The sequence below is a fragment of the Pithys albifrons genome, chromosome 17 (assembly GCF_047495875.1).
Source record: "Pithys albifrons albifrons isolate INPA30051 chromosome 17, PitAlb_v1, whole genome shotgun sequence".
In the NCBI taxonomy this organism is placed as follows: Eukaryota; Metazoa; Chordata; class Aves; order Passeriformes; family Thamnophilidae; genus Pithys; species Pithys albifrons.
The window spans coordinates 8986828-8992983 of record NC_092474.1 but is presented as its reverse complement, the minus strand read 5'-3'; the positions used below and the strand labels follow the sequence as shown (position 1 = coordinate 8992983).

Here is a 6156-nt window from a genome sequence, read left to right as displayed (position 1 = left end):
TAGCACTTACTATCCATAGTGGTATTCATAGTCAAGGCACTTTACAAAGAGCTCATTAATCTCTCTGACCCCTCCCTCCTGAGGTGTCCAGCACAATTACCTGAATTTTGCAGGGAGGGAAACTGAGGCAGGCGCTGTGGCCAGCCTGGGGCTGGAGCTCAGTGTTCCCCCTGGCACTGGGGCTCGGGTGCTTCCTTACGGGGAACTGCCTGAACTTCTGACGGTAGGAAACAGGTTGTTCTCCAATTTGATATGAGGATGGGAGTGCAAGGAGGCTTCCTGCAGTCCTGGAGAAGCTGCAGTGGGAGCTGCTGAGCGTTCCCCTTGCTGCGGGCAGTGAGAGCCAGTGCAGCCTCTGTGAACCCCTCTGTGGCTCTGCCGCAGTGCATCCTGTGCAGGGAGGAGGCTGGAAGAGTCTGAACAGGGGCAAAAAGTGCCACTTCTGAGTGTACTGTCCTGCAGCTTGAGCTTCCTTGGCAGCCTGGCAGGAGACCATTAGGATGGACCCACTTAGCGCTGCTCCTGCCTTTGCCTCCTCCATCCTCTCAGTTGGGATGGGCAGGCCTGCTCAGAGCCCACTTTGCACAACGAATCGGAGCATGTGACAGGCCAGGATCGGACCCAGGGACTTCCAAAATGTGCTCCCAAGGCAACCATCCTCCACAGCCCTCTCACAGCGGGACTGAGCCCTGATGGAATCAGTTTAGCTGGAGTTTTAGTCTTTTAATGCTGCTCTTTTCATCGTTAGCCTTTGCTTTGCTACCAGAAAGCTGAACATCACGGCCCTGTTCAGCACAGCAGTGACTGTTTCCAGCTTTGCAAGCACTCACTTCTGATGGCTTGGAGTTGGAATCATGTTGCACTGAATTTGTGGTTCTGGGAGGTCAATGGCTGAACAGAAACCTTCCTGAAGAACAGGAGCGGATTTAAAAAGAAATAACCTAAATATTAAAAATAAAGAGGTTATTGGAGGGCAGATATAAAAAAGTCAGTCTGAAGGTAAGGCTTTCAGGAAGGGCTTGCTCCAGCACACACAGGAAGGCAACTCTGCCCTCCATGGGGCCCTGGCTATAGCAATAAATACGGCAGGGGTAAGGCTAAATCCTGGTTCCCCAGTACTGTGGTACCTCCATCAGCCCTGTTTGGCCCTGGTTCCAGGCACTGCCCTCTGCTCCCTGCAGCCCTGGCCACCCTCCCCTGGCACCTCCCTGTGCCCTGCAGCCTGCAGAGCTCAGCCTGCTCCTGACAAAGGGGCAATGCAAGGGGCACGGGTTCACTCACAATGGAAAACAGCACCCTCAAGATGACTAGGAGGAAGTTACAAAATTTACAGAAGGTTCTGATAAAGATCTTGGATAGATATGTTCATATTGCTAAAAGATTCAAACCTAAGAGGCTTTTAATTAAAGACTGGGGCACTCAGAGCTATCTTACCAAAGAGGTAATAAAATTATTGACTAAATCACTAACAAAGCCAACCGAAGCAAGGAGTTTAAATGATTTCCAGAGACTGTTCTCCAAGTGAAGGTTAGAGTGAGAGAGCCAGCAGTGCAATTAAACCAAATGAGGTCAAGCATATTGGGCCTTTAGGCCTCTGGCTGCTCCTCAGATTTCTTTTGTTCTTATAATTCAATTATAAAGACCCCCCCTCAAGGACCATTTAACTGTCTCGTAAACTAGTTTGTAAACTTCTTTATTTTTCTGTAAATTATCTCCTAAAAGCAGCTTTCAGCATTTTAGGCTGCGTGGAGCACACAAGGCCTTCACTGTGCCTTTTGTTCCTGTCTGTGGCCATGTCCACACAGGCCAGGGCTCTCCCAAAGCATCCTCAGCACAAGCTGGAGGTGGCAGTGGATAAAAACTGTGATGGGGGGCTGGAACAACTGTGGTCACTCTGTCTCTCCTTCTCTCTTGCTCCATCCCCTTCCTTTCCCAACTTCTCTGTATCCTATTTCTGTGTGAGTCAGAAAGAGGGGAACTTGTGAGTGTTGTTGCTGTGCACAATTTCCTGCCCAACAGGGCATGGATCCCAACCCTTCCCATCATCAATGAGCAGGGGAGTCTGCTGGCCAGCAGATGCCTATGCAAATCCATTCATGTAGAATTAAACACTCCAAGGTGAAGGGACTTCTTTGCCTTTTTTTTGCAATTTTTGCTGTTTAAGGAGGCAAAACCCCAATTATTTCCTCCCTTCAAGAAAGAGATCATGTGAAGAATGAAACCATTCCTTATTCACTTATGGGAAGAGAATAGAAGTCCAGCAGTGATTACAAATTGTTCTAAGAAATTGAAGCACAAAATTTCTGTTCACATCATGGCACTAGGAGCTCTCAGGTGCCAATGATGCGGCCCTATTAACACTAGAAAAGCAGCAATTCCTTTGTGCCCTGGCACCTTTTTCCTGGGAGGAATCTTCGTCCGTCTTCAATTCTGGGCTGAAAAATGGCAATTTCCCAGACCCGCATGTGTCGGGGGGGCTTTAGGGAAGTCCAGGATGGTCCAGTGGGTTCCAAGCAGGTCCCACTGGGGTCCATGAGGGATCAGGAGGGTTCAAGGTGGTTCAGGACAGTTCACAGGGGTACAGGAGTGTTCAGGGGGTTTTAAGGGGGTCCAAGGGGATTTCTGGGGTGTCCAAGGGGGTCCAGGAGGGGTTTGGGTGGTCCAGGGGGGTTCAGAGGCATCCAAGGAGGTCCAAAAGGCTCCAGGGGGTTCCAAGGGGCTTCACAGGGGCCCAGGACGGTTTGAGGGGAGTCCAAGAAGGTCGAGGGAACTCCAGGGGTGCTGCCGGGGGGGCCAGGTGTCCAGGGCTCCAGCAGTGTCCAAGACAGTCCAGGTGGGTCCGAAGGGGATCCAAGACAGTCCAGAGGGGTCCAGCAGGTTTCAGGGTGGTGCAGGGAAGTCGAGGAGGGTCCAGGAGGTTTCAGGGGGGTCCAGGGGTCCCCCGGGGGGGGTTGGGGAGAACAACATGGGGGTCAATGGGGGTCCCCGGGGGGGGGCTTGGGGAAGACGACATGGGGGGGTCAGTGGGGGTCCCACGGGGGGTGGTTTGGGGAAAATGAAATGATGGGGACAATGAGGGTCCCCAGGGGGGGTTATTTTGGGAAGACGACATGGGGGGGAAATGATGGTCCCCCAGGGGCGGGGATTTGTGGAAGACGACAGGGGTGCAATGGGGGTTCCTCGGGGATGGGGGGGGGGGGGTGGTGGTTTGGGAAGATGACAGGAGGGCGCTGGAGGTCCCCAAGGGGGGGTCACGACGGACGATATTTTGGGCACTGAGGGTCCCCAAGAGGTGTTTCTGAGGGATGACATTTTGAGTACCAGGGGTCCCCAAGGGGGGGGGGGGTCGCGAGGGATGACATGGGTGGGCTGTGGGCAATGGGGGTCCCTGAGTGCCCCAGACACCTCCTGACCACTCTTACCTCCCCTTACCTCCCTGTGACTCCTCTGAGACCCACCTTACCATCCCAACCCACTGTGAGACCCCCCTGACTTTTCCTGGATCCCCTTGGATCCTCCTGAACTCCCCTGGACCCCCCTGAATGCCCCTTGGACTCCCCTCAACTCTCTTGGACCACCTTGCACCCCCCTTGACACTCCCAAAAACCTTGCAACCCCCTGGACCCTCCTGAATCCCACTTGGACTCCTCTGGGCCCCTTCGAACTTTCCTGGACACCTCTGAGACCCCCCCTGGACACTCCTGGACCCCCCAAAACCTCCTGGATCCTCCAAAACTCTCCTGGACCCATTTGGACCCCTGTGAAACCCCCCTCCACTCCCTTAAAACCCCCTGAACCCTCCTGAACATTCCCGGACCACCTTGAATCCTCCTAGGGACCCCATGAACCCCCCTGGTACCCCCGGGGAAACCCCCTGAACCAACTTGAACCCTCCTGGACCCCTTGAAAACGCCTTGGACCCCTCTGAACCCGCCTGAGACCTCCTTGGGCCCCCTCTGACCCCCCTAGACATCCCATGTCCCCCTCATGTCCCCCCATATCCTTCCCATGTCCCCAGTGTCCCCCCCAGGTTCCCCTCATGTCCCCTGTGTCCCCCATGTCCACCTCATCTCCCTCATCTCCTCCCCATGTCCCCCCCGTGTCCTTCCCTTGTCCCCCCATATCCCCCCCAATGTACGTCACCCCGTGGCCGAGCGGTCCCTCTGCCCACACGCTGGTTCGAATCCCGCCCTCGGCCGCCTCCTCTGCCTCGCCGGCGCCGCCTGGCGGACACGGCCGGGAACTGCACCGCAGTCCAGCGCCCCCACCACCACCAATGCCCACCGGGGCCCGAGCGGCGAAGGCGCTGCACGGGCCGGGGAGCGCCTCTTTCTCGGTAGCAGCGCCTTACACTCCCACCATCGGCCAACATCAGAAGCTCTTATTTTATTTTTTATTTTCTGTTATTTTGAGTTGCTCTTTCATTACACTCGATTTTTTAAAGTTTGATTTTTTAAATTTTTCTTTGTACTTACATTAATTTTTCTTTTTTTTTTAACATTTTGCGTTACTTTTTTTTCATTCTCTCCCTTAAAGGCTGAGTGAGATTGGCACGCCCCACAGCTCTGAGAGGGATGCGAGGGGAGATCAAGGGGGGAAGTTGAGAGACTCTGAACCTCCAAAAATTGAAAGGGGGACATTAATAGGATTCCCCCAGCCCCCCCCCCCCCCCCCCTTTAGGGGTCCCTACCCACTTGATTTGGCAGGGGTGGGGGAGTTTCCTGACATAATGTTTTAGGGCCCCTCACTGACACTTTTGGGGGGTCCCTACTTATGTTTTGGGGTCACCTCTGCCACTTTTGAAGGTCCCTCTTCCTACTTCTGGGGATCTGCATCCACTTTTGAGGGTCCCGTCTATCTTTGAGGCCCCTGCCTGACATTTTACGGGGCTTTCCCCACCGTTAGGGGTCCCACACACACACTTTTGGGGCTCCTCCCTGACATTCTGGGGCTCTCTCACCAATCTCTGGGGTCTGTACCCTCTTTTGGGGGGCAGTTCCCACCTTTAGGGGTTCCCAACTAACTTTTGAGGCCTCTCCCTGAAACACTGGGAGGTACCCACCCATTCTTTGGGGTCCCCTCTCCTCCCTTTGGGGCTCTCCCTTCAATGTCTGGGCACCTGCACCACATCCTCGCTCTCCCACAGACACTGGGATGCCCCTCATGACCTGAGCACCCCCAGACTCCCCTCATGACACTTTTTACTCAAGCGCAAAGGTGGAACACAAGAGCGAGCGTGGGTACAAGATGGGGGGCCCGAGACAGAGGGGACGAGAAGGGGAGGGGAGAAGGGATACCTGCAGGTGCACAGGGAAGGGAGGGACCCAGAGGGAGGGGGGATTTCTTTTTCTCCCCTGCCCAAGCACAGCAGCTCCCTCCCAAAGCCTCTCCCTTCTGCAACATGGTGTTCCTCCCAAGACACGCATCTGCCAGCACAGGACACACACACAGATCCCTCTGAAGATCTGGAACGCGACATTCCTCTGCAGGGCTGAAAACAAGATGGGGAGGTTTTTCATTTCAGAAGGTCGACTAACGCCTCCAAAACCAGGGAGTTGGGACAGTGGCTGCTCACTGCACTCCGCTGCACTTTCCACAGCTCCTTCGTTGACTCCAGGTGGATTTGTGCATCCTCTGACGGTGGCAATTCTCTGCAAAGCAATTCAGGAAATCCCTTCAGTTTGATTTGTTTCCAGTTTTTTCTCTCTAGCACCATAGAAGTCAAAAAGGAAATCAGAAAACCAGGAAAAAAACCAAACAACAGCACCGGCTGCGGCAGGTGCGGGAAAACAGCGGCACGTCCGACAGCGGGATGTGCCTCGCGAGCGGCGGGGACCGCGGGTCGGCTCTGCGCGTGCGCAGTAGAGACTGCGCCTATCACTCTGCGCGTGCGCAGTAGCGAGAGCGTCTCGGACTCCGCGCGTGCGCAGTAGCAAAACTGCGTAGTACTCTGCGCGTGCGCAGTAGCGACTGCTCTAGGACTCCGCGCGTGCGCACTAGCGGCGGAGCGCTGACCTCCACGCAGGCGCACTAGCGGCGGAGCTGAGTACTCCGCGCGTGCGCATTAGTGACAGACCATATGCCTTTGCGCGTGCGCGGTAGCGACTACGTTTAGTACTCCGCGCGTGCGCAGAAGTTTCAAAGCCAAGCACTCCG

The 6156-nt window shown here is 55.0% G+C and overlaps 1 long non-coding RNA gene across 1 annotated transcript; it reads right to left on the bottom strand.

Moving 5' to 3' along the window:
• Positions 1 to 4321: 4321 nt before the first annotated feature.
• LOC139679975 (uncharacterized) lies at positions 4322 to 5847 on the bottom strand. Its single transcript, XR_011699282.1, has 3 exons — positions 5768 to 5847; positions 5576 to 5651; positions 4322 to 5491 (listed from the first exon to the last, which is right to left on the bottom strand). It is a non-coding gene; the product is annotated as an uncharacterized lncRNA (long non-coding RNA).
• Between the last annotated feature and the right edge of the window lie 309 nt (positions 5848 to 6156).